This window comes from Crocodylus siamensis, chromosome 5 (genome assembly GCF_052110815.1).
Source record: "Crocodylus siamensis isolate JL-2025a chromosome 5, ASM5211081v1, whole genome shotgun sequence".
Lineage (NCBI taxonomy): Eukaryota > Metazoa > Chordata > Crocodylia > Crocodylidae > Crocodylus > Crocodylus siamensis.
The window spans coordinates 23,919,247-23,945,416 of NC_143399.1; the positions used below are offsets into that span (position 1 = coordinate 23,919,247).

Below are 26,170 nucleotides of genomic sequence, written 5' to 3' on the forward strand. Positions count from 1 at the left end.
CTTAGACCAACACAGCAACAACCATCAACCCTAGAAACAACCTAATGGCTCAAAAGCTAGGAATTAAAAAAAACAAAAACCAAAGCAACTGAAAACATTTATTACTTTTGCAAAAAGTCATGGCTTTTGGAGGTGGGCAGGGAGAGAAATTGATTCATGAATTGAATTCTGCTGTCACCTGCAGTCATTATGTCTTTTAGCACCCATAGGATCTATGTAAATCTAGGCAAATAAGCTAGAAATAGTTACTCCTGGAAAAGTCAAGAAAGTCTTAGGTTTTTGGAAAGTCTGATGACCATCTTAGGCTAGAAGCATGTATTTGGCTCAGTTGCTGAAAGGTGGCTGGCCTTGCCCAAGTATGTTGCATTGCCCGAATATGGTACATATTACAAGTAGGGAAGAACGTTGTTTTACTACACCATGCCAAGTGTCTTTGAAGCCAACAGCAATGGTGGAACTGAAAGTAGCACGTAGCTCCCCATTACTTCAGGAGGAGGACCCTGCTTGCACATTACCTCATCCAAATTTTTTTAGTCCCCTGCAGGCATCTTGAGGGACATACAATTAAATAAGCAAATTATGAAAAATGTAACTTAGGTATTACCCACACTGATGCCCTATTTCCTTTATACATGAGCAATCAGCTCTCTGTTTCTAAGGACAATTTTTGTTTATACAGCTTTATATGTCAGTTGTCTGGTGACTGTTTTTCTGCCCATACTTGTTGCATCGCCTTTGATAGCACTGCATCCTGCTTTTTCAGCATCTTTATTCAGGTGCAGTTTTAGTGTTTCTCATTGCTGAAGTAAATTCATCTGTGTTATTTTATGACACATGAGCTTCCGGCAAGACAGGCTCAGTGGAGGAGGAAGGAAAGGGTACACATACAAGGTGCACATCATACTAATACTAGGCAATGTGTATTTTGGATAAATGCCTTTGTCTTTGGTAGATTCTTATGAGCCCCATTTTACTGCCTTATGAGCAACTTGTGGCTTGCAACCTATGGTTGGCTGTTCCTGTTATAATCGTTAGGCAAAGAGGAATCTGCAGGAGGGAGAAAGCAGGGAACTGCCAACCACCAGCAGCAAGTTAGAGTTAGTTTAAAGTATTGTCCATTGTAATCTTGTATGCCATTCACAGGTGTGTCTGGTCTGTATGGGTTTTTCAGACTTTGCTGTTGCTCGGGGAAGGGATAGCCTGTTATTGGGTCAGATTCCAGATGGTCCTCAGGGGTTCTCCCCTGCCATGTCTTGCTGTAATACATTTGTTTAGTTGGGAGGAAGATGCATGTCCTGTCCCTCCTTGTCCCCTTCTTTGATCTTCCCATTTGGTTCTCCACCTCCCCTACACCCCACCTAATGCCAACCAACGATGTTGAACCCCGATCTTCTGGGTTTGGTTCTGGTATAGTTATATGTATCTTGGCCTTTTGAATTGGGGTAGATGTATTAGAATGTCAGTTCATCCTGCTTTGCCTCCTGGTGCCATTTCCTCTCTCACTGGCTCATGGTCATTGAAGTGTAGACAGCTGTGTCTCCTTCTCTCCTCAGGTTCCTCCTGGATCCAATCCAGTCTGGGGACATTGGGAGTCCATGGCTCTGTTTCAGGTGAGTATTGTAGCCCTCCTGGGCTTAGGTTATTCCCAAAGGCCCCTTCCTGGGGCTGCCAGCACTTCCCCTCAGTGGGGCTTTGCTCTGTGCCCACTGGGGAACCCACTTCGGGTTCCTATTGCCCTGTCTGTTGGGGCTTTTATTTCCCTTTCAAGGGGCCAGCCAGCGAATCGGCATAGGCATACTGCCATAAAACACTTCCATGCCAGTGTGGGAGCTGGTCCTGTCTTCTCCCAGATCAGGCGCTCTTTGCTTTTTTCTTTGTCCAGTGCAGCGTTCCTCTCAGCTGCGGCTCCACTCCCACCACTCCTCTGGCTTGGCATGGCTTCCCGCTGGCTCCATTCATCTTTCTCCTCAGGTAAGTTTTCCTCCTTGGCTCTGTTTCTGCCATGTCCGTACACAGATATGAACCGAAATAACCAGAGATGTGAACTTCTGCTGAGTGGCATCCCACGCTACAAAGTTTGCAAATGGAGCATCCGCTGCAGGGGATCTTTAATATTGTGTGTTGCTGGGGCTGTATTTGGAATGGGGGAGGAAGTTGAGAAACAGAGAGACAAATCAGACAATTGGGATAATTTGAGTAGAGATGTGCATAATAAAAAAGAGATCTTCTTAGTTATCCAGTGAATGAGAGTCCAGAATGAAATAACTGACAATAACAAATCTCTTGAGACCCATCTCTGTCCCTGTGATTAACTTTCTTATGTTTTCTTCTGATGCTGGCTTTATTTGTTATAGGAAGGAGGCAGGATTTAGATGAGATAACAAGATTGTATTGATGTTTGCTCTATTGATTTTGAAAGTGGAGGTAAAAGGAGTGTAAAGTTCACATGTGTGCTCATACTCTGAAAATGTGTCTATGTGAAAAGAGGATCTTATTTAGCAGGACTACTTCCAGTGTGTATTCAGAGTCACATCAACTGATATTTTGGAATAAGTAACTTAAAAATGCTTTTTGCTCCTATGGGCTCTTCGCTCCAAGAAAACTAATCTAACTATGAGAGAGCAAGATGGAACATTTCTTGGCTTCCATGTCCTATCATTCATTAAATTCTAGTTACCAGACTACCTGTACAATTGCACAAATTCTGCCCCAGGTAGATCTCACAAACAAGTGGTATAGGTCCATGCCTGATCCAACACCCCTTTAAATCAACAGATACATTTGTACTGAATTGCATGGGATAGAGACAAGGATCAAACCGGTCATTTGTCCTCCCAACTCACTCCTGATGATGAATCCTGGTCAAAGAAAGCCTGCCAGTTGTGAGTTTGTATGTCTGGCAGCTGTAAGATAATGTATTTGCCTGTTGCAAAGTGACTTTTGGATCAGGACTGCATGTTCAATGATAAAATGTAAAACATGCTACTAAAATATTGTTTATTGAATTAGAGGATAGAAAGGTATAAACGACTAAAAAAAGAGGTACTGCTGAAAGTGTCTGAAACATTGCAGGGTAAAGCTCAGACAGTCTGCAGTAAGTTGCAACTGGGAACAAATACTTTGTAAATCTAAATGGGACAGAAGAAACTGACCTTTAGGAACAGGGAATTTTCCTGTTTGATGAAAACATTTACTTGAGTTGACTAAGGATTTTTACTAGAAGGAAAAAGGAAGACTTGAAAGTATTGAATGATAGTACCTTGAAGCAGAAGTATGACAAACTGCCTATAAATTGCGGCAGCTAAATCAGCTTAGTTCCACAGATATCAACAAAGGCAACAGTAGTTATAGTTAAGACCTGTGCCCATATGTCTTTATGGCTAGATTAAGTTGTCAGCACGTGCTACAATTGCGTCCTCATTTTCCTTAGACCTACTGTGGCAAAAGAGGCAGTGACATTTCACCTTGCAACAGTGAACCGTTGGGCTCATGCTGCTGTGACTTTTTTGCCTTCCTCACTGTGGGAGCTTCTGCATGGGTGCTGGGGGAGGGAGGTACCAGGAGCAAGAAGCTGCAGGCTAAAATTCTGGTCTGATGGCCATGTTTCTATTCTGATGTTCATATATTAGTTTTTGATTTATATAGTAGGGAGCAAAATTTAACAGAAGTAGATTAGTTAAGTGCAATTTTACGAATATTTTTCATTCAGCATGGTGCTAGAGATCCACATGGAGCTCTTCATTAAGTTGCCACATGTGCAGGGAGAAATTTGTAATATTTCATGTATTTTCTTTATTAGAGATGAGTGCGTCCATATTGCCAGCTAATATTGCCATTTAAAATTCAGTTTTGAGCTTAATTTTGGTTTTATCTCATTTTATGGTTTTATCTCATTCTAGAAGTGCAACTTCTAGACACATACTCAGAAAATCTGCTCATAGTCCCTTTTTACCCATCTGTTTTGTTTTGACTTTGACTCTCTTTGTTTTTAGAACCTAAGCAACAAATCATGCCATCCCTTTTGTAAATGTACAATAGATATTAAATCCATAAAGAAACTGTTTAGTACATCATTGGTTTTCATGAAAAGCTTAATTAGTTTCTAATACATTAGCCTATTACATACAGAATTCTTTCGTAAAAGAATGTAAAGCCTCATTTTCTTGACTTGAGGTTTTTGATTTTCATACACAGGTATGAGTGAATATAAAACTTCATTTAAGCAATGTATTTAAAGGATTAGAAAAATGTTTGGATAAAAAGAAAATAAGGTGTTTTTAATGGCAATATTTATTTTGGCTCAAGGATTTGCTATTTTCAGCTCTCCCTACTTTTTCCTACTGAAAAGCTTATGTTAATTCCAAAACTGAACTTTATTCTGTGGGACAGGATATCAGCACAGAGTGTTCCCATATCTCCTGTGAAAAAGCATGTGACGTATGTACTAGAAAATACTTTGGAAATGGTGAAGCTGATTTAGGTAAGGGCAATATAATTTATACCTCCTGTTGTGGTTCAGGGGTAGAATCCTTATCTGCCACATGGGAGGCCCGGGATTGATTCCCAGAAGCACATATCACTACAACCACTGAGGTACCGAACATTTGGACTGGGTCTGGCCTTTGGATACTGTCTCAATGGTCTAAAGGGAAGATTGAAGGTCTGGGCAGCCTCCACTCTTCCATATTCCTGCCTGACTTATGGGTTGAAGGTCCTGGTGATCTCTCACACATACACCATGATTCAGAAGGAATGACAGCTGTCTGCTAATTCTGTTTAAATGCATCTATATTAAGGATTTTATCTGGTTTAACTAAACTGATTTTGTGCTGGGTTAGTTAAAGCAGTACAACTTGACAAAAGCCAGCCCTTACAGTCACAAAACTCATTATACCGTTGCCCCAAGTAAACAAGATGAATTATTTTTAATCAAAGTACAAGACTGAAACTCATTTGTGATTCTGGCACTTGGCCTGATTCTCAGCACAGTTCCACAGTACTCAGAGCAGGAATAGTGGCAGCTACACTTGCCGGGATATCTAGTGTGGGAACTGTTGAAGATCTCCTTGTCCCTTTATGCTAGAGCCTCTCATTAGAAATTGCTTGGAGAATCTCATCTCTCATTAAAGTCAAGAAACACAAGTGCAGGCCCATAAATGAACATTGGAACTGTGCATTTGAAATATGATTTAGACACTAATACTCATTAGAAGTATTGTCTTGTAGCAAAACGTTGTTAGAAAATGTAGCAGACACATATGAAACAATTTTCATTAGCAAATGTCTGGACATTGATTCATCTGTAATTGTCCATAAATATATGTTTCTGAAATATATTCTGCTCAATTTCAATTAAAATAATAAAGCTGAGGGAGGTTTTCCTATTGAGCCTTTTCGTTATGGTAAGTTAGGATTGATGCCTTTTTACAAACATGACCACTCACTAATAAAAATACTTCCATTAAAAACATTTCTGAAGCTGAGTGATTTCCATCTACTTTGTGGGACTTTTTTACCATTGTATTCAGCATTTTAGATTACTACTTTTAAAATGCAGTATAGATTTCATAATAAATATTGTGGCGAAGTGGGTCTCCCCACTTAGCCAGTGTTAGGTTCCCCACTTGCCTTTGGGCACACCCCCCACCTGACTTTCCTGTTATGCCTTGTCCTTAATTAATGAAGATGTCAATTAAGTAGGAGGCTGCCCATTTTATGCCTTGATGCCAGGGGGCACTATCTGCGGCTCTGTGCCTTCCCTACACTGCAGCCCATGCCTTGCAGATGGCACCCTGCTGTTACAGTGCTCCCGGTCTACCGCTGGAGCAAGCTTAGGCTGCACTGTCAGGCCTCAGTCACACACACATTCACACCACCAACCTCTCACTCAGGCCTCACACACCCCACCCTCTCTCACAGGGTCTCTTTCGTCCGTCGACAACTTATTCTGCCTTTCTCCTTCTTGGAGCAGGCCCCTTAGGCCATAGGCTTAGCTAGTCCATCCCTTGGGTGGCAGACGTACCGTCTTTTGGGCCTGTCCCACAACCCTCATCAGGGTAGTGGTCAGTCAATTCCCCGACTGGACCTAAGCTTACTCGGGCCCCTACTGGGGTCAACTCTCTCTCTCTCTATAAACATACTGGATTCTTGGCCTTCTGGTTTTCCTTCCCCACCAACTGGGGCTCTTCATCTCCTTCCCTTTTTGGGCCACCCCTCACCAGGGTGTTCTTATCCTCTCACTCAGGGCTCACACTGCCCCCTTCACTCAGGGCTACTCATTGTTACCCCCTCACTTGGGGATCCACACTGCCCCCTCACTTGGGGCCACAGGGCTTTGCTCCCTGGTGGGCTCAGGTGGCTGTAGCCATGCCTGGCCCCAATTTTCTCTCTCAGGGTCTTGCACCCCCACAGAGCTCAGGTGGCCGCAGCCGTGCCTGGCCCTCATTCTCCCCTCTCGGGGTCTTTTGGGGTCTTGAACCCCACAGGGCTCAGGTGGCCATAGCCATGCCTGGCCCCAACTCTCCCTCCTCGGGGTTTCGTACCCCACAGGGCTCAAGTAGCTGTAGCCATGCGTGGCCTCATTCTCCTTCCTTGGGGTCTTGCACCCCACAGGCCTCATGCCTGGCCCCCAGTTACCTCCGTTGTTACTTAACCCACCCAAAGGTGAGGGCTAGGGTTAAGGTGCCCCTACCCACCTTTCACCAAGGTGATACCTGGCCTGGCATTTCCTGGGGGCTCCTGCACCACTGAGAGCACCACCAGGCCACCCACTTCTGGCTAGGACCAGGAGCCTCCAATTCATCCCCTACAGACCCTCCATTACCTTCAGGATGATACAAAGCCTCACAGTCTTCCCAGCCAGCAGGGAACTGAGCTGTTTATATGGGTGGCCAGAGGTCTAAAATGGCTGCCGCAACCAGGCACCTGCCGGCTGCTTGGCCTAGGTCTTAAGGTGGCAGGCACAAACAGTGCCCTGCCACACATGTTCCCCCTTTAAATGGTACCAGGGAAAGGTTTTCCCTGCTGCTTCTCCACAACAGGCTCCCCTTGGAGCCTGTGAGAGCCCTCAAGTGGCAAGCAACCACAGAGGTGCTCTGCCACACACCTCCCCTCTTAAAATGAGATCTGGGGGGCTTCACTTGGCTGCCTTCCCTGCTGGGCTCTGCCCCAGCCTACTGCAGCCCCTGCCAAGTGGCGAGCACCCCAAAGGTGCTCTGCCACAAATATAAATATTTTAAATACATTTTTGAGATACCAAAAATTCTAGGCATGAGCTAGACCAGTAGTTCTCAAACTGTTTTGGGTTGTATATCCCTTCTTTAGTTTGTTAGTACCCCTAGGATGTCGTACTACTATGGATTATTAAAATGCTCCAACACTTTGCGATTACAACCATACTAAATTTTTCAACAAACCAAGGATATTATGTCAGCAGTTTGGGCAGAACAGCATAGCAAGCAGAGATCCAGTGGTCCAGTGATATTCAATGGTATTCTTTTTAAGGGTGATGACTGCTGAATCCTTCGTTAGAATAGCAGTTGTCACCGTGTGTAAAGGCACATGTCGCTGATTATCATATTTACTTAAATATAAGACAAGTCCTCTACAATGATCAGTGGGGAAAAAAGTCCCTAATCTTACAACATCTTATTTGGGGTGCAAGTACTAAGGAACTCCAAAGAAACTTCACTAAATACATTGTCTATCTTTGAACTGCTGCTAAAGCAGCATGTGCTCAGCAATGGAACTAAACTATGAAGCTGACTAAATACAGCCAACACTCAGCATGACTACATGACCCATGTTGGGCAAGCATACCAGTGAGAACCTACTACAAGCATAAATTAGTTCAAACCATTTGAATAAGACAGGTAATGCCCATAGAGTGCAACCTCCCTGCCCCAGCACCTACTCTATTCCAAGTCATGATGAGCCAATACATCAAATACAGTTTTACTTCCTCTTCCCATAGCTCCCATAGCTGAGATGCACCTTTCTTTCCCATTTCCAATGATTCCTGTTTCTTCACCAGCCTTAAATGTCTGTCAAACATCACCAAATGGGACCCCAACAGTTTACCCAGAATCCCTGTGTTGCCCCTTCTGTCTCAGCCTGTCACACATGATTAGTGTGGCTTTGCCCTCCATGAGATGAAGCCAGACCAGGTTGCCCTGTGCTTCATCTTCATATAAATTTTTGGAGGTTCCCAGGACTCATGACAAGAACACCTAGTTCCAGCCATGAATGGGGGGCTAATTAGTACATGGATCCTTTGTGGGGGCGTATCTCGAGTCAACACACATAATCAGCGGTGCTGAGGTGAGGTCACCATGGCTTGAAATGCTGTTGACTGGTGGGGCACAGACCAATGAACTATATGGTAAATCATGAGCCTTTTGGCTTTGGGTTAATAATATGACATATATGAAGGCAATAAAGAAGCACCCTGATGGCAACTGAGGGATGGATTCCAGCTGAATTGAGAAAGAGAGCAGAGCATCACCATGCTGAACCTGGACCTGGAGAAAGCCAATGACAGAGTATCCCACTGGGTCCTCTTTGATATGCTGAAGCAGATGGGAATCCCCCTGACCTTCACTGGCTGGATAAGGACCCTGTACAAGAATGTGAGCAGTGAGGTACAAGTCACCAAGCTCCTGAGCACATGGATCATGGTAAAGTTGGGGCCCATGAGGGCTGCCCACTCTCCCCAATCCTTTTCATCTGCGTGATTGAACCCCTGTCCCAGCTCATCAGGTAGGACCCCAGGATATGCAGTCTGGATCCCAGGTAGCAGCGGAGAAGAGATTAAGGGTCCAAGCCTACATGGATGATCTGAACATCCTGTGCTGAAGCAAGTGGTCAGTGGCACACACAGGTCTATGAACTGGCAGCAGGGTCCAAGCTCAACATGAGTAAAAGCACTTGTCTAACCTTGTGTGAGCTTGGGGATCTGGTGTCCCTGTAGGTCTCTGTCCCCTGTGAGGGGGTCAAGATCCTCAGGGTGGAGTTTGACCCTGAGGTGAGTGGAAGGAAAGCATGGGAGAAGACAGAGACTCAGGTTAAGTAGAAGTTGGATCTGTGGCACTCATGCTGCCTCTCTATGGGCAGGGGTGCATGGTGCTTATGAAGGTGGTGCTACCAGTGCTGTTGTACACTGCACTGGTGTTTCCTCCTTCTAAGAATCCAGAGACTGATCGATCTTTTGGGGATCCAGATGGGAGAAGGTAGCAAGAAAGACCCTGTATAAGACTAAACAAGCCAGGGGCAGGGGAATGCCAGACATCCTCCTGGTCCTGTGGGCAAGGTACACAAGCCAGATCTGTAAGCTGGCAATGGACCGCAGAGTCCGAAACAGCCGGTCTCGTAAGATATTTTGCAGGACACTTCCTGAGACTGGAGGGGGGGGGGGGCGGGGGGTTGCACTGACCAATGGAAGAGCGTGACTCACGGACCTGTTATGGTTCTATGAGATCCTGAATGAGTTTCACAGTATGCATGGATTACAGAACAAAGGCCCTGTGATGACGGCTAACCACAGAAAGATACAGGAGTTGGTGAGTACCAGGGACATACTGTTGCCTGTGGACCTGCTCCTGGGTAACGAGTGCCAAGCCGTGTAGGAGTAGATCTTCCACAAAGACCTGTGGAAAGACCACAGACACCTGAACTGGCTGATAGCCCCCTGAGCCCTCCCAGTGAAGGCATGGAAACACAGGGAGGGGCAGCAAGGTAGACCAAGCTGCCTAAGGGCAATCTGCCAAGGGGACACAGAAACCATTGACTACCTCCTATGGCTCTGATCATACACCAAGGAGGTGTGGAAAAAGGTAAAGCAGCTCTGTGAAGCAGTGATAGGTTTGGCAGCTGATGAGAGAGGTGCTGCTGTATGGGCACCTGACTAAACACCAGGGGAACTTGTTGACCCGTTTTGATCAGTTTGTGTCGTGCATCAGGAGTGCCCTGTGGAAATCCAGGAATCTCCTGATATACAGGCATATGAGCCTCAAGGTGGCAGACTGTATTAAAATGTTTCTGAATGAACTTCAGTCCTACTACTGGAAATCGGTAGGAGAGGATGGGGAGAATGCAGCTAATGCCACCTGGCAAAGGGACACTTGGCACAGGCTCTTCAACCCCTGCTCGCCCCAGGGGGGAGTGGACTGTGATAGTGAAGAGGGCAGCAAGGTGACAAGACCTGGAGACAGCGATGAGGACAGCAGCAGTGGAACCTTCAGTGACAGAGACAGTGACAGTGACAACAAATGAACTGAGATTTTAAAATCCTGACACCAGGGCTAAGACTAAGGGAGAGTGTGATTGGGTTAGGGAATGCCTGTGGGTGGGTGCACAGGAGCGCAGGTCTGTGGGTGCATGTATTGTAATGGGTGTGTGGGTTTTTGATTGTGGCATGTGAAGGAAACTTGCTAGATGTATATATAACTTCTGTGTGTGTGTGTGTGTGTGTGTGTGTGTATGTACACACACACACACACACACACACACACACACACACACACATATAGTACATAAAAAAGAAGAAGGTGCTAAAGTACTACTTAAAATTGTGTTTATAGAGTCCCTGTGCTAAAACTTGCAGCAGTTTCCCAAAAGGCAAAATGCATAAGTTCTGGATGAACTAAGTCTATGGGTGCTATATGCAAATTACTACAGCTATGTTTATTTTAAGGTAATTGTTTTCAATTTTGCTTCTTATTTCCATGTGTTCTGGGTGAGCAGGATCTGACAGTAAGGAGGGGGAAGGAGCTACAGGGGGAAGAAGCTGTCAGAGCAGAGGGCAAAGGGGCTATCTGGACCCCAGATTTATTTTCTTTGCTGTAACTGTGGCAGGAGGAGATGACAAATTCAAAACAAACCTCCAATAATTAGATTCTATACCTGGAAAACTATATCAAATTTATGAATTTTCCATATATAGAATCTAATTATTGGGGAGTCGTCTTACACTTGAGTAAATATGTGTGGACAAATGGCCTTCATTCTGCAGTTCCTGTAGTCTGGTTCATATTTTAAAATCCTAAAAGTAATGAAGATCTGGGACTACGTATCTGTAGGCTACAACATCCCAGGGTATGTGACAACCTTTTAGATACAAGAAAATAGTAATTCTGAAAATTACATTTGATATAAATTCTCCTGGGCAAGGTGGGAAATGGACCAAGTGCCTTAGTGACATTTCATAAATCTATTTTGTTTTCATACGCTTTTGCAGTGTATTCATTTTCTTTATCAGAAATGTTTGTCTAACTGCCTTGACTTGCTTCAGTTATAAAACCAGCTCTAGGCAGCCCTCATAAATATCCTGATAATAAGTGTTACTGCTGACCATTTAGGTTTTATTATCAACAGTAGTTAAAACAGATATTGACATACATGTATACTTTTGTGTATGGCCCCATTCACTTGTTTATCTGCATGTATAAATGTTTCGATCTGTCTAGACAGCACAGACCTACATGGCTGATGTAGTACTCTCAGCATTGTTTTGTTTGGGGTCTCAATCTGATCCTAAGTGCACTGCAGTCATGTAAACGGGGAGGGGCACTGCCTTTGGGGGGGAGGGAATGACAAAAATAGCTGCTGCTGTAGTGCCCCATGCATTGTCCAGGGCATGGAGCTGCCCTGCTGTGCCTCTGGTACAGTATCATTGATGCACACCTGCTTTATACTATTTCCGAATAGTTGTGTTTCATCTTGGGTTACTTCTTGACATGCTGTTTATGAGTAATGTGTCACTGAGTAAGTAGGTGTTCCAAGTGGATTTGCATAGACTTAGCATTTTTATTATCAAGTAATAATTAGGGACCCAATATTTGTTATCCAAAAATAGGAGAAACAAAATATACAGTGACAGAGAAAGTAGTGGTGGGGGTCAAGGAGCCCTTGCCCCCTTATCCTGTTCCCTCTCTGTCTGTCCCCCTTTTCACCTTTATGTGTCTCTGCCCACCCCTATGCCACCTGTTACCTGCCCCACATCATCTACCTCCTTCCCCCCATCCCTTACCCTTCCCATGGCTGAGCCTACTCCCCTGCTGCCTATCCCAGGTACCTGCCCCTCCCTACTCCCCCATTCCTGTACCTGACTCCAGACTTCCCCTGCCACATGCCTGCCCCCTTGTCATCTGCCCCAGCCCTGCCCCCCCTGTTGCCTACATCTCCCCACAGCTTATCTTCTGGGTGGCTCTGCTCTGGCTGAGGCGGTCTGCAGTGGCTCTGACCTTGGCCCAGCCCATCCAGGGAGAAACAGAAGTGGAAGCTCCAGTCCAGAGGGGCTGGAGTGGGAACAGAAAGTAAGTGCTAGCTTCAGGGAAGGCAAGCTGCACAGTCTCTCCCATGCTAACCCCAAGCTGCACACTTTGGGTCTTCTCCATGTTCCCTTCAGTCTCCCCCATGCATCCCCATCACATGATCTCCCCCTGCCATAAGCCCCCTCCTTAGCCTCCTGAACCACCCCATCCTGGGGGAGGTGGCAGCTCAGGTCCAGCTTCAGCCTTGGGGCCAAAGCCAGAGCTGAGATGCCACCTGCTGCAGGTTGGTACTGGAATCTAAGATGAGGCTCCCCTCCCATCATGCTGACTGGGGGAAAAAAACTGTCTTGGATTTGAGCACATATGGTAGGGTTTTGCTTCATCTAATATGACCACACCCACACCATAAAAAAATAAAGGAGGACCACAAACTTTTAAAATGCCACTTCACTGGGCATTGAAACAGTCTTCAGTTCTAAAGTATATCTATTTTTATTTTTTTTCATAAAAAAAATTCTAGGGGCAGAGATTATTAAGAGATACAATTATCTTTCAAAAAACAACTAAAATGATATCTTACCATATCAATTGGCAGTATGTAACATAAAGTTCTCAAATTATACCAATAACACATTTCCACATATTCTAACTATCCGTAACATTAAAATATAGTTTTTTACTTTTTATTTTTTCACTTTAACAATGTGCTTTAACTTTCTCTCTTGCTTAATTTTTGTGTCTTTAAAATATAGTCTAAAGTTTTCAAATCCCCATTTAAAATATATTAATATCTGACTATTCTGCAAGCTAACATTGGTATATTAATAATGACATACTGTTGGATGAAGCTGTGGATTATTAGAAGAACTGAATATGAAAGAACTAGATCTGCCTTAAAACTAGGTTGACAACACAAATAAAATATGATGTTGACAAATGGAATAGTGCGCACAGGGCTCAGTAATGAATATGAGTACAAGATACAAGGGAACATTGAGTAATAGGGACATAATGGACAGATAATGTTTAGAAGAAAAAGAATACAACAAAATCTTAGATTTCAGTACATACAGTGCCTAGACCAGTAAAGTATTCAGGGCTAGGTTTTCTGGGCATTGTTCATGTATTATTATTTGAAATTTGAATCTTGTTTTGTAGTTCAGGGGCTGTGCATACCAATGAACCAATGATTTAATCCTTTGCCATACATAATTACCATGAATTCATATGCAGTCATATTCATTGTACATAACATGTAAGCACACCAAATAAGAATATATTTTATGCCCATATATGCCTAGACCCTGCTGTAAAGACCTGGCCCTGTCAACCTACAGGGAAAGGAACTAGTAGATGAAATAGTAATAATTACTAATGCTTTGATGCTTCTCTATATGGATGTTCCCTGGGCTGGGAAATTCTAAGAATTCTCAATTAATTTTCTCCATATTCCTCCTTTGCAAGGGGCAGGGTTTGGCCAACAATAGAAAGACCAGAGGCTCAGCTTCTAAAGACCTGCAAAGCATCCAGAAGAAAAGATTATTTGTCTTGTGCTTCCATAATACAGCTGGGCTCCTACAGTCAATTGCTTCAAAATTACAATAGCTTCCCTAAAGCTGGGACTTCCCTAGTCGCACTAGTCACAGAACTTCCCTAGCAGTACCAACCAAAGCATTTTCCTTTCCCAGTTGGATTGCACGGAGCCTGGAGGTGAAAGCATCTGGATGTTGAACAGGTCATCATTAATTTGCATGATCATGGTGAGCGATAATTTAATGGGCAGCCTTATGCCCTCCCCCCTTCAAACCTCCCCCCTGCAAGCTTCTGCTATTTTAACTGTCATATGAAGAAGTAAAGATATTTAACTTTTATTGTGGCTAGGAAGAGATTTCTTATAAGACAAAAGTGACAAATATTTCCTGAACTGAAAGCATGATTAAGATAAATGTAGTTCTGTGTAATTTTTAGTAAAGGATAAAGAGAAGTAATCAGGTATACCAGTCCAAATGTACATTAATGGAGGCTATCTGTAACCCTAGGAAGGAATAAAAGAAATGTTAGAGATAATGAATATAATAAAATATTTTGTCACCACAAGGCCCAAATTGATAAAACCTAAGTTTATTGCTTAATTGCTAGTGCCTTCCATTTTCTCATGGTACCCAAGAACAGTTTTGTGGTGGTCTGAAGTCTCCTTAAATTATTTTAAATATATATATTTTAATAGCTTATTTAAAAATATAGAAAAGCATACTTTGACCAACTGTCAGGTTTTACTTTATGCATACTAACAAAACTCAATCCTTCAAATGTAAATTATTAGCAAGAACACATACTGTATTAAATAGAGAAATATTGTGGTCACATTAGACAGTTGGTCAATCTTTTTCAGAAGAACAGTTTTGTATTAGAAAATGCCAATTTGGCCAGACGGATCTCCCCATGAAATCATTTCCCTTTTCTTAACAATTTTTTTAAAATGTGAAAGTATTCCATTTCAATATTTAAAAAACAGATTGTTTTTTCTATTGAAATATAAACAATTAACATAAAAATCTATAAAATGTTATTTCTCAAAAAGATTAAGATTTTTTTTTCAACTTTGTTTTTAGTTGGGATGATTTTTTTTTTAAATCTCAAAGTTTTCTGCAACAGAAAAATCCATTTTCTCTCCAGCTCTGGCCATACTCTTAAAAGAGACCATAAAAAATTAATTTACTTCAGTGGGTCATATGCCAGTTTGCACCACCTGAGGATCTGGTTTATACATTTCAATTTGAAAATTCATATGTACTGGTACTTGGTAATGAGCTCCTCAGATTCTACTCATCTGTTTTAAATACTGCTTACAAATATACAGACCAGCTTTCCTTGTCTTTGGCACCTGACTGAGTTCTTTTAAGAACCCATCAATAAAATTGTTCTCTGTCTATTTGGAAAACTTTTCAATTCATTGTTTTAATTAGGAGTTTATTTTGAAAGGAATGGCTGGGCCCATGTCTCTTGTTGCGTTATGCATTGTTATGAAGTCACTTTTATATAATAGAACTAGATTAAAGTTGCCAGAATGAATTCTTTGCAAACAGTTGTCAGGACAAATAGAAGACATTGCTAAATGGTGGTAAGATGACACTAAACAATTTTTCCCCCAAACTCCTCAGAAAGGATAGAGGAGTTAATAAAAGCTTGGCATATTTTAATTTACCCAGGGAAACCTTCCAACAGGAAATTTAATTTGAGGTATCTAGAATGGCAGGTGTTGTTGACTTGCATTTGAAACTAAATGAAAAATAAATTTTGAAATCTTTGGCCAGATTCTCAACAGATAGAAACAAGTACAAGTCCATTGAATGCCAATTCTTAGGATGTATATGTGCAATAGTATTTGATGTAGATCATGTAGGATCATAGCGCTGGAGGGGACTTCATGAGGTTATCTAGTCCAGCCTCCTGCTCAGGGCAGGTTTGCCCCAGATTAAACCATCTCAGCCAAGTGCTTGTCCAACCTGCTCTGGGAAATCACCAAGGCTGGAGATTCCACAGGCTCTCTAGTAGGCCATTCCAATGCTTGACAACTCTGATCGTGAGAAAGATCTTTGTAATATCTGAACTAAATGTCCTCTGCTGCAGTTTGAGGCCACTGCTCCTAGTTCTGTCCTGTATGACCACAGATAAAAGTCTCTTTTCATTTCTTTATCAAATCTCCCTCTGTCTTCTCTTCTCCAGGCTAAATTTCTGTAGTTCTTACATCCTGTCTTGAGAATTCATGCTTTCTATACCTCTAATAATTTTTGTTACTCTGCGCTAGACCCTTTGCAAACTGTCCACATCTTTCTTGAAACATGGGGCCCAAAACTGGATACTGTACTCCAGGTGAGGTCTCATCAGTGCTGAATAGAGCAGAAGAGTCATTTCCCTTGATTTGCAAGTGACATTCTTTCTTGTTAATACAACCCAGGATGCTATTGGCTTTTTTGGGCAACAAGAGCAGCTTTTGGCTTACATTCATCTTATGGTCCTCTGTAACCCCCAGGTCCTTCTTTGCAGTACTGCAGCAGGGCCAGTCTTTCCCTGGTCTTTTTTTGTACATGCAATTATTCTGTCCCAAGTGCAGGACTTTGCACTTGTCCTTGTTGAACTTCACCTGATTGTGGGCCATTATCCCAATCTATTGAGGTCATTCTGGATCCAAGCCCTACCTCCAGAGTGTCTGCAATTCCACTTAACTTTATTTTGTATCACATTACAAAAAAAAGTGATACATGATAAGTTGGAAATCACACAAAAGATTTTGCCAATTAGTGTAAAACTAGCCAATGAAAAAAATCTAGATCATGTATGAGATAAGAAAATCAGATATTTACTGCTTGGCAGAACAAACAGGAAAGGTCCTGTAGTCATGGAAATTTTGCTATTGATTACAATGGAATTATCATTTCACGTCAGGTATTTCAAGTCAAAACTATAGAGCAGTGTGAAATCTATGGCTATAAGAAAGCTTTTCTATTAGAGAGAAGAAAAAAGTGCTGCAATAGAAAGCTTCATTTCCATAGGATGAATACCCACAATTCCACTAATAGGGGGTGGGCAGAATACAGCCTGCGGGCCAGATCTGGCCCTCCAGGCATTTTTATCTGGCTCACAGCACTCCCCAACAAATTGCACCCTGCCCAGCCCTTCTGCCCACAAAGGTTGGAGTGAAGCGCCTATGTGTATAACCCCGCAACATACCCTATTAAGCCTCGCTCCCACCCTCTTGGGTGGAAGGGCTTTGCCCAGCCAGCAGCTCTGGGTGAGGCTCCTGCTGCAGCCAGAACCTGCTTGCTGGGGGCAGCAGGTAGGGAAGTGGCAGGGCTGGTGGAGGGGTGGAGTTCTAGCTTGGTGGAAGTGGGAGTGTAGCACAGAGCCTGCACCCAGAGGGGCAGCAGGCGTGCAGACCTCAGCTAGACAGGGTGTGAAGATGGGTGGTGTAGGGACCCTCCACACACTCCCCCCATGGCATGCAGCCCCCATTGTTTGGCAGCAGCAGCAGGCAGAGAGGTCAGGGTGCTTGTGACCAGCACAGGTGCCCATTAGGGCCTGACTGGCCAGCACTGCATGGGGGGAGGGAGCGAATCCCACCCTATTGCTGGGGCTCTGTGCTGCATGCCTGCATCCCCAGCTCTCACAGAGGGGAAAACCCCATGCTGGAGCCCACTGCCTGCCCTGCTTCTTGCTGTGTCTATCCCTGCACTGTACTGGCAGTGGAGGGATCCCTGCCCCCTACTTTTCCACAGAGTCCGGTGTGGGGCTTCCCTGGTGCAAGTCCAGAGTTACAGGCATGTGGTGCTGAGCCTGTGCAATAGACATGGCCAGCTCTGTGCTGGGAGTGAGGAGCGCCTGCCCAGCTGTTTCTGTTCCAGGGGCTCTGTGCTGCATGCCTGCAGCTGTGTACTGACAATAGGGAAGCCTCATGCTGGACACCACAGGGAAACAGGGGGTGGGGCTCCTTCCACTCCCAGTGGAGTGTGGGGACCTGCACAGCAGGGAGCAGGGGAGGCAACAGGCTCCAGTGTGGGGCTTCTCCCCTGTGAGTACTGGAGCTGCAGGCATGTGGCACAGAGCCCTGGCAATAGGGCAGGCTCTGCTCCCTTCTCCTGTGCAGCGCTGGCCAGAGCTGTCCCCCACCAAGCGCCTACACTGAGCACAAGTTCCCTGACCTCCCTGCCTGCTGCTCCTCCTGGGCAATGGGGGCTGTATGCCATGGGACGAGTGTGTGGGGACCCCTACACCACCACCCTCTGTCACACCCCACACACCCACATGCTGCCCCCCCAATCTCCCCTGACATATATATACATCTCAACATACCTTATTCCTTTCTACACAGCCACACCCTCTCACAAGCCCCCTACACTTTCCCACACCCCACCACACACACACGGTATAAAAGAGTGACACTTTATTTTTTAGTCATTATACAATTCCCTCTATATACAGTCAACAATCATAAATCATGCCAAATATTTTTTGTCATAAAGTGTAAATATTTTATAGTAGGTGTTTGACTTCTAGTGTATGATTTGTTTTTTTTCTGGTTCTAGGATGGCAATCTCCCCTCCAAAAAGGAGTATGAGTGTGGGCAGCAAGGGGGGGGACTTCCAGTGGCAAAGGTCAGGGGCTATGGGGCAGGACTTCTGGTCCCAATGTGGTGTCTAGGGGGCAGGACAACAGTCAAGGGGCGGGGCTACCTGTGCAGCCCCCAACAGCTCACCAAACTTATTAAGCAGCCCTTTGCCTGAAATTATTGCCTGCCCTTGCACTAATAGCACTTGGATTCAATAGAATTAGATATGAGCTTGGATTTGGGGGAATATTAGATTCTCAGAGAAACTTGAGATGGAGATAGAGTAAGGGTGGGCAAAATATGGTCTGTGTGTTGGATCTGGCCCACCAGCCCATTTGGCCTGTGGGGCCCCTAGAAAATGTATATTTATCTGCTCCTGGCTGCCTGTCAAAGGTAACAGGATCATGGGGCAGTAGGCTAGACTCGGCAGCAAGGCCATCTCAGTCTGGCTTTGGCCCCCCTATCTCCCTCCCCCACCAACTGGAAGCCTTTGCCTGCTGCCACTTTCAGTCCAGCATCACATGGCTCCTGGCTGCATCACTGAAGTGCAGGAGCAGGCCTGTGCTGGTACTCCAGGTCCAGGAGCAGGAGGGGGAGTGTGTGTGTGTGTGTGTGTGTGTGTGCGTGCGAGTGCAGTGAAGGAGGGAAAGACTGTGTGTGTGAGCATGTGTGTGCAGTAAGGGAGGGACAGAGTGTACATCTGTGTACAGTGAGAGAGGGACAAAGTGTACATGCCTGCGTGTGTGTGTTTGTTTGTAGGGTGAGTCCCACATGCACACCCCACCATAAACATGCACCCACACCCTCCCTCGCACTACCATACATGTGCACCCCCTTTCCCCACAAACCCCATACCCACCCACACCCCACGTATCCACACACACACCCACATGCTCCCTCACCCCACACCCTCCCCCACACCCCACTTACCCACACACCAACAGCCCCTCACAAACCTATATCCACCCTGCATGCCCCCACAATATACAAGAGTAAGACTTCATTTTAAGCTATTATGCAATCACTTCTATGTACACTAAACAAACACATGTAAATCAGGACAAAAGTATTTTTGAAACCTAATTAGTGAAAGTTGTAGATGTTCTATTTTTAGACTATAATTTGTTATTTTTCTGGTTCTGAGATGGCAAAACCTCTTGCTGAAAGGGGTATTTCCCAGGGCAAGGGGAGGGACTTTTGGTGGCAAAGGTCAGGGGTTAGGGAGTGGGACTTGCACTTGTATTCACAAGATGGTGACCAGGAGGCAGAGCACCTGTCAAGGGGCAGGGCTACCTATGGGGCCCTCAACAGCTTGCCAAAACTCAGTAAGCGGCCCTCTGCCTGAAATAATTGCCCCCTGAAATAGAGTTCCCTTTGAACATTTTCCAGCATTTACTTTTTCATTTTTCAAGACTCTTCCTCAAGAGTCTTCAGTGTTCTTAATTCCCTTCCCTGGAGGATTTTGCTGTAAGAGATGATATATGATAGTGATCATACCTATTCTAACCAGCTGCTTAATAAATAAAGTTGGATTAGGTGGCGATACCTCCCAGCTGGACCTGACTGGAAGCAGACCTTGAAACTTGGCCTATATTTCTGTTTGCTGAGCCAGATTGGGACTGGGGTTAGCTGACGGACAAAATGTTATGGCCAAAGGGCTCTTCCACCTTTTGGTTATTCTCAGCAGTGGGTGAGAAGGGACTGCTGCTAGAGTGACTGGAAACTGTCAGGCACAGGGTCTTTTACTATACTTTCCTTATGTGTTCTTCTGCTGTGTTTCCTGCCTGAGTTTGAGTGCTCTTTTTCTCCTAATAAAGAATGTTTTTTTTGCACACAGTCTTGGAGTGCTAGTGAACGGGAGGGTTGTGCCTGTTAAGTGCATGCAGAGGAGAGTGTACTGAGTTTTCCTGGGTTTTTGGGTGGGGGTTCAAATTACTTTAGTAATAATGGGTTGAACAACAGCCATTTTTATAGCCATTAATCTGGTGGAAGTGGTATAATTCTTACCTTGATGGCCAAGTCTAACAATAAATCAGAATTCTAGCTGGCTGAAATGAGTTGGCTATCAACAGCAGGCTATTCTAAAGTGATACAGTTTAAACTACATATCAGGCACTTTATGTGCTCAGTATGTGGTGTTGTTTAACTTTCTTTGATACGGGCACTACAGATGCATTGAGAAATTGATAAAAAAAAAGGTTGCATAGTTTAATGATACTCTTTAGCACTCTCCACATTTTGAACTACTATTCTATAGTTTATACAGAAAGACTCTTCAGCCACGTCCAGACGTGTGGACGTTTGGTTCCCAGGGACAACTAGTGGCAGTGCACCTTGTGCCGCTACTAGTTGTCCATGGTGAATGCCTGTGTAATGCATGCTCTGTTGCGTGGGTGGGGTAGGGGAGGCTGGGGCCAGTACTGGGCTGACTGCAGCAGCCTTACCTGGGGTCCTGGGGGCCTTCTGGGGCTGCAGTAGTGGCAGTCCTGCCATGTGAAGCCTGACCAGCAGTAGAGTGTGGCTGTGGCTGTCCAGGCTCTGGCTTTAGGCTGTGGATGCTGTTGCCACATGCTTTACTCCGCTTTTTTCCCCATGGTTTTCTTTTTGACCCCTGGATATCCAGGGCTCAGAAAAACCCTCCACACCACTCCCTTGCAGCACAGAGAACAGCAGAACATGCTGTATGTGGCACCACATACCATGCAACTGTGCTTATCTGGACATGGCTTTTATCTCTATTGCTTCCTATGGCAATGACTCATAGGGGGACAATTACTACAGTAATGGAAGAGCTCTCTTGCCAAAAAAACTGTTCTAAATGTAGATAAAGGCCATTGCTAATACACATAAGGCCTACCTTTAGGGCATGTCTATACCACCTCCTTGCTATACTAGGGAATGCCGCAGTAAAGAACAACATGTCAATCCTACAAGTATGTTACCCTAGAAGGGATGTTACCTTAGAGAGGTGCTGGGTGAATGTCCTAATCTCTTTGGAGCATATTTACTAGTATGTGCCCAGTACTTCTCTAAGGATACCTAGATATTATTTTCTTGGGATATAGCACGTGGAACAAGTGTACCGTGCTTCAGTGGGGTGCTATTTAGTGTGGTGAGGAGGCAGTATAAATTTGCCCTTAGGCAAATTTCTGTAGTCCCCCTGGGTGCTGGGGGTGAGGGGAGTAATTGTGATGTGTGTGGGCAGGGAACCAGGCCACAAGAGTCTTTCTGAAGGATCTGTCTGCCTTATGTCTTCCCTTTCCAAGGTGCTGGCAATCCTACTGCAGGTGGTATTTCTTTTTATCAGCAATAAATAACACAGGAGTTGCCATGTGGAGTGATGACCCCAGCTGTAGGAGGTGATCAGAAATGAAGCTTCAGGACCAAGAACAAAAGGTGAACTGGATTATCAGTGACATGAAGCAATGTAAAGAAAAAGGTTGTGGGAGGTGGTTATGCAAAGGCTAGGGAATAATAATGAAATGGTGTGAACTTGAATGTTGGATAAGATCCAGAGAGCTGTTTCAGGATTTTGTTGCCCGGGCTTGCTTTTGCGTAGCTTAAGGAGCTGGATGGTTTGCTTGGCTTTCCAAACTGAAAGTCATTGCAAAGTTTATTTTGCTATCCACCTATCATTGATCTGATGAAACACTGAAAGAACAGGAGTCTTTCATGTGGCTAGTTCTGGTATTCACTTGGTTTTTGTTGTAAGGATCAGATCCACATTTTCAGCTTGATTTTTTTCTTTTAAGAGTGACACACACGAAGCTCCTTGTTGAAGTTAACTGGAGATGCGGGTGTCCAGCAGTTCTGGAAATTGAACCTTACTCACTTCTGACTGAATATTCTAATATTGAAGCACCCCAAGATCATGAAGTAGTGAAACTTCACAAAAGCAATATGTTTCTGACTTGGCTGGAAGCAAATAGCATCAGAAATGTTATCAAAATCACTATTTTATGGATTATTTCCATCTAAAATTGCAGGTGTGATAAGACCCTTTTGAAAACTGTCCATATTTTTACCCATTCATCTCACTGATCTGAACCTCTAATAAAGGTTGCAAAGTTAAAAAGAAACAAAAAATCAGAGAAATTGATTAACAATATCTAACTGGGATCGTCTTCTGAATGAGATTCTTGCTTTTCGGTGTCTTTTCAAAATAAATAAAATGTTCTCCAAGTGATTTTCTCTGTTTATTTAGGGAAGAAGAATTGGCAGAGGAAATGCAAAAGGGTTTGTTTAGAGCCGGAAAAGAGCAGCTATCCAAATACTAACAGAATCATGTGAAAGAGCAAAAGAACAAGCGGGATCTCTGGTTAAAGGTGAACAGCTGTCAACTGACAACAAAGGCCCCAAACTAATTTCCTTTTACTATTTTTTTAAATTATAAACAGGAGAGATGGAAGCTGACTGGTGGATTCTTACAGAAGAATGGCAGATGATGCCATGCCAGTAAGTAGAAACTGTGAAATCAATACCATGCCTTAGCATTTGGTCCTGGGACTTCATTTCTGGTAGCCTCCTGGGCTGGGGTCATAGCTCCATATGGCTATTTTCTTTGCATGCATTTTCAAACAGTGAGACATAGAAGGAAATGTTGAAGCTGCAGCAGTAGTTGCCAGAGTAGCAGCAGCAGAAAAATGCAGCGATGCTATAAACCATCTGACAGAGTCTATGTAGACTCTGATGTGCTGTGCTGTCACTCTGCATGGAGCTTTCTATGATTTTCATAACTGTGCATGGCACCCAGATACTGCAGTAATGGCCAATATATAAATAACAGTGTTTGTTCACAGTGGGGGTGGCTCAGGACACTAGTTAGACAGAGAATTATTCATATCCAGACCTCCAGCAGCTGTAAACTATTCTGCTTATCCTCAAAAACTGAAGGATCAAGGATCAGGCAAAATATTCAGCACCCTTTCCTTTTTTATATATTACTCTAAATTAAGGTGTGGACAAAAGAATAACTATAATATTTTAGAATCATAGAAAATTAGGGTTGGAAGGAACCGCAGGAGTTTAGTCCAACCCCCTGCTCAAAGCAGGACAATCCTCAATTAGGTCATCCCAGCCAAGGCTTTGTCTAGCCAGGTCTTAAAAACCTCCAAGGATGGAAAGTCCACAACCTCTCTGGGTAGCCTGTTCCAGTGTTTTACTATCCTCCTAGTGAGAAAATTCTTCCTAATATCTAACCTAAACTTCCCTTCCTGCAACTTGAAACTGGTACTTCTTGTTCTGTCATCTGCTGCCACTGAGAACTGTCTAGCTCCATCTTCTTTCAAATCCCCCTTCAGTTAGTCAAAGGCTGTTATTAAATCGCCTCTCAGTCTTCTCTTCTCTAGAAGAGAACTAAATAAATCCAGTTCTCTCAGCCTCTCCTCAGAAGACATGTTCCCCAGCCTTCTCACCATTTTTGTTGCCCTCTGCTGAACCCTCCAATTTGTCCACATCCTTTCTGTAGTGGGGGCCCAAAACTGAACACAGTACTCCAGATGTGGCCTCACCAGTGCTGAATAGAGGGGAATAATCACTTCCCTTGACCTGTTGGTAACACTCCTACTAATGCATCCCAGTATGCCGTTAGCCTTCTTGGCAACAAGGGCACACTGCTGACTCATATTCAGCTTATTGTCCACTGTAACCCCCAGATCCTTCTCTGCAGAGCTGCTGCCCAGCTGGTTGGTCTCCAGCTTGTACCAGTGTAGGGGATTGTTGTAGGACTTTGCACTTGTCCTTGTTGAACCTCATGAGATATCTTTTGGCTCAATCCTCCATTTTGTCTAGCTTACTCTGAATCCTAGCCCTAACCTCCAGCGTATCTACTATTCCCTCAGCTTGGTGTCATCTGGAGACTTGCTGAAGGTGCACTCGATGCCATCTTCCAGGTCGTTGATGGAGATATTGAACAAAACTGGATTCCAGCACCAACCCCTGGGGCACTCCATTGATACCAGCTGCCAACCAGACATGGATCCATTGATTACTGCCCTCTGAGCTTGATGCTCCAGCCAGTTTTCTATCCACCTTACAGTCCATTCATCCACCCTGTATTTCCTTAGTTTGTCTGCAAGAATGTTGTGGGATACCATATCAAAAGCCTTGCTAAAATCAAGGTATACCACATCCACTAGTCTCCCCAAATCCACAGAGCCAATCATCTCATTAAAGAAGGCAATCAGTTTGGCCAGGCATGACTTGCCCTTGGTGAATCTGTGCTGACTGTTTCTAATCACCTTCTTCTCCTCCAGGTGCTTAGAACTGGATTCCTTGAAGACCTGCTTCATGATTTTTCCAGGCACTGAGATAAGGCCAACCAGTTTGTAGTTCCTCCTATTCCCCTTCCTTAAAAATGGGCACTATATTTGCCCTTTTCCAATCATCTGGGACCTCTCCTGACCGCCATGAGTTTTCAAAGATTATGGCCAGCAGCTCTGCAATCACATTAGCCAACTCCCTCAGCACCCTCAGGTGCATTGCATCTGGCCCAATGGACTTATGTATGTCCAGCTTTTCTGGACATGTTCTTTCACCACTGCCTGCTCATCTCCTCCCCACACTGAACTTGCTGTTGACGACTGGGATGAAAAAAGCATCGAGCACTTCAGTCTTTTCTGCATCCTCTGTCACTAAGTAGCCTTCCTCATTCAGTAAGGGACTCACAATCTTCCTCTTGTTACTGACTTACTTGTAGAAACCCTTTTGGTTACCCTTCACATCCCTTGCTAGCTGCAACTCCAATTGCGCTTTGACCTTCTTCACTTCACCTCTGCATGCCCGAGCAGTGCTGATATACTCCTCCATAGTTGTTTGTCCAAGTTTCCACTTTTTATAAGCTTCCTTTTTGTGACTTATTTTATTGAAGAGTTTCCTGCTAAACCAAGCTGGTCTTCTGCCATACTTGCTAGTCTTCCTGCACATTGGGATGGTTTGCTCCTGCACTCTCAGAAAGGATTCTTTAAAGAGAAGCCAGCTCTCCTGGATTCCTCTCCCCCTCAGACTGGCTTCCCAGGGGATCCAGTGGGAACACACTCTTCTCCTTCTGTTGTTAGGGCTCCATATATATTCTCCAGAAGAACTGTTGCTGGTAGAGATGAAGATTTCTGCTTGCTTCCAGAGGTCACAAGCTTCCAGTTTCCACCTTCTTGGCAGTCCATGCCCTCTCCCTTTTCTAGCACTGCCTCTGGCAGTTCTTCCGTCACAGTCCTGAAGATTGAATTGATGAGCTCCTTATGGCGGAGGATGCTTCGGAGCCTCACCACCTCCTCCTGTAGCTCTCTCTCCTGTTCCCTAAGAGACACCAAAAGAAGGCACTGCAAGCACTGCCCCACCTGGCTGCCACTGGAAGGAAACTGCAAGCCAGAGTCCCCACAGCACCAAACCTGGACCTGGGTGGAAGCCTCGATGGTGAAAGGTCCTGCCTGGACAGAAACCTCATAGGTGCAAGCAGAGGCAGTGGCTCTGGCATTGCAATGTCCTCCAGCCATTTCCCTGGATCTCTTAATCTGCTTCTTCTCTCTTACTGCCCTACTTCCAAGCACAGCTTCCCTAGTGAACTCGCCTGAAGCTGGCCTGTTTACTGTTCCTTGGCTCCAGGGTTCCTTTTTTCCTGCTTCCTCACACAAAGCTGAAAGGCTTTCACCTCAAAGGGATGTGGGAGGCAAACTGACCTGTGAACTGACTGGCAAACTGCCTGCAAAGTGCTCCTGACCATCCCCTGCAGCTCCTCCCTTACCTCCAGACCAGCAGCCCTACAGCCAGGCAATGTTGTTGCCTGGCCTCCCAGCAGCAA

General features: G+C 44.5%; 1 long non-coding RNA gene across 1 annotated transcript; it reads left to right on the forward strand.

The window, feature by feature from the left end:
* The first annotated feature begins 1,902 nt into the window (after positions 1–1,902).
* On the forward strand, positions 1,903–26,170 carry LOC149863612 (uncharacterized). The gene is made up of 4 exons (XR_016442509.1): positions 1,903–1,971; positions 21,642–21,771; positions 22,128–22,830; positions 24,216–26,170. It is a non-coding gene; the product is annotated as an uncharacterized LOC149863612 (long non-coding RNA).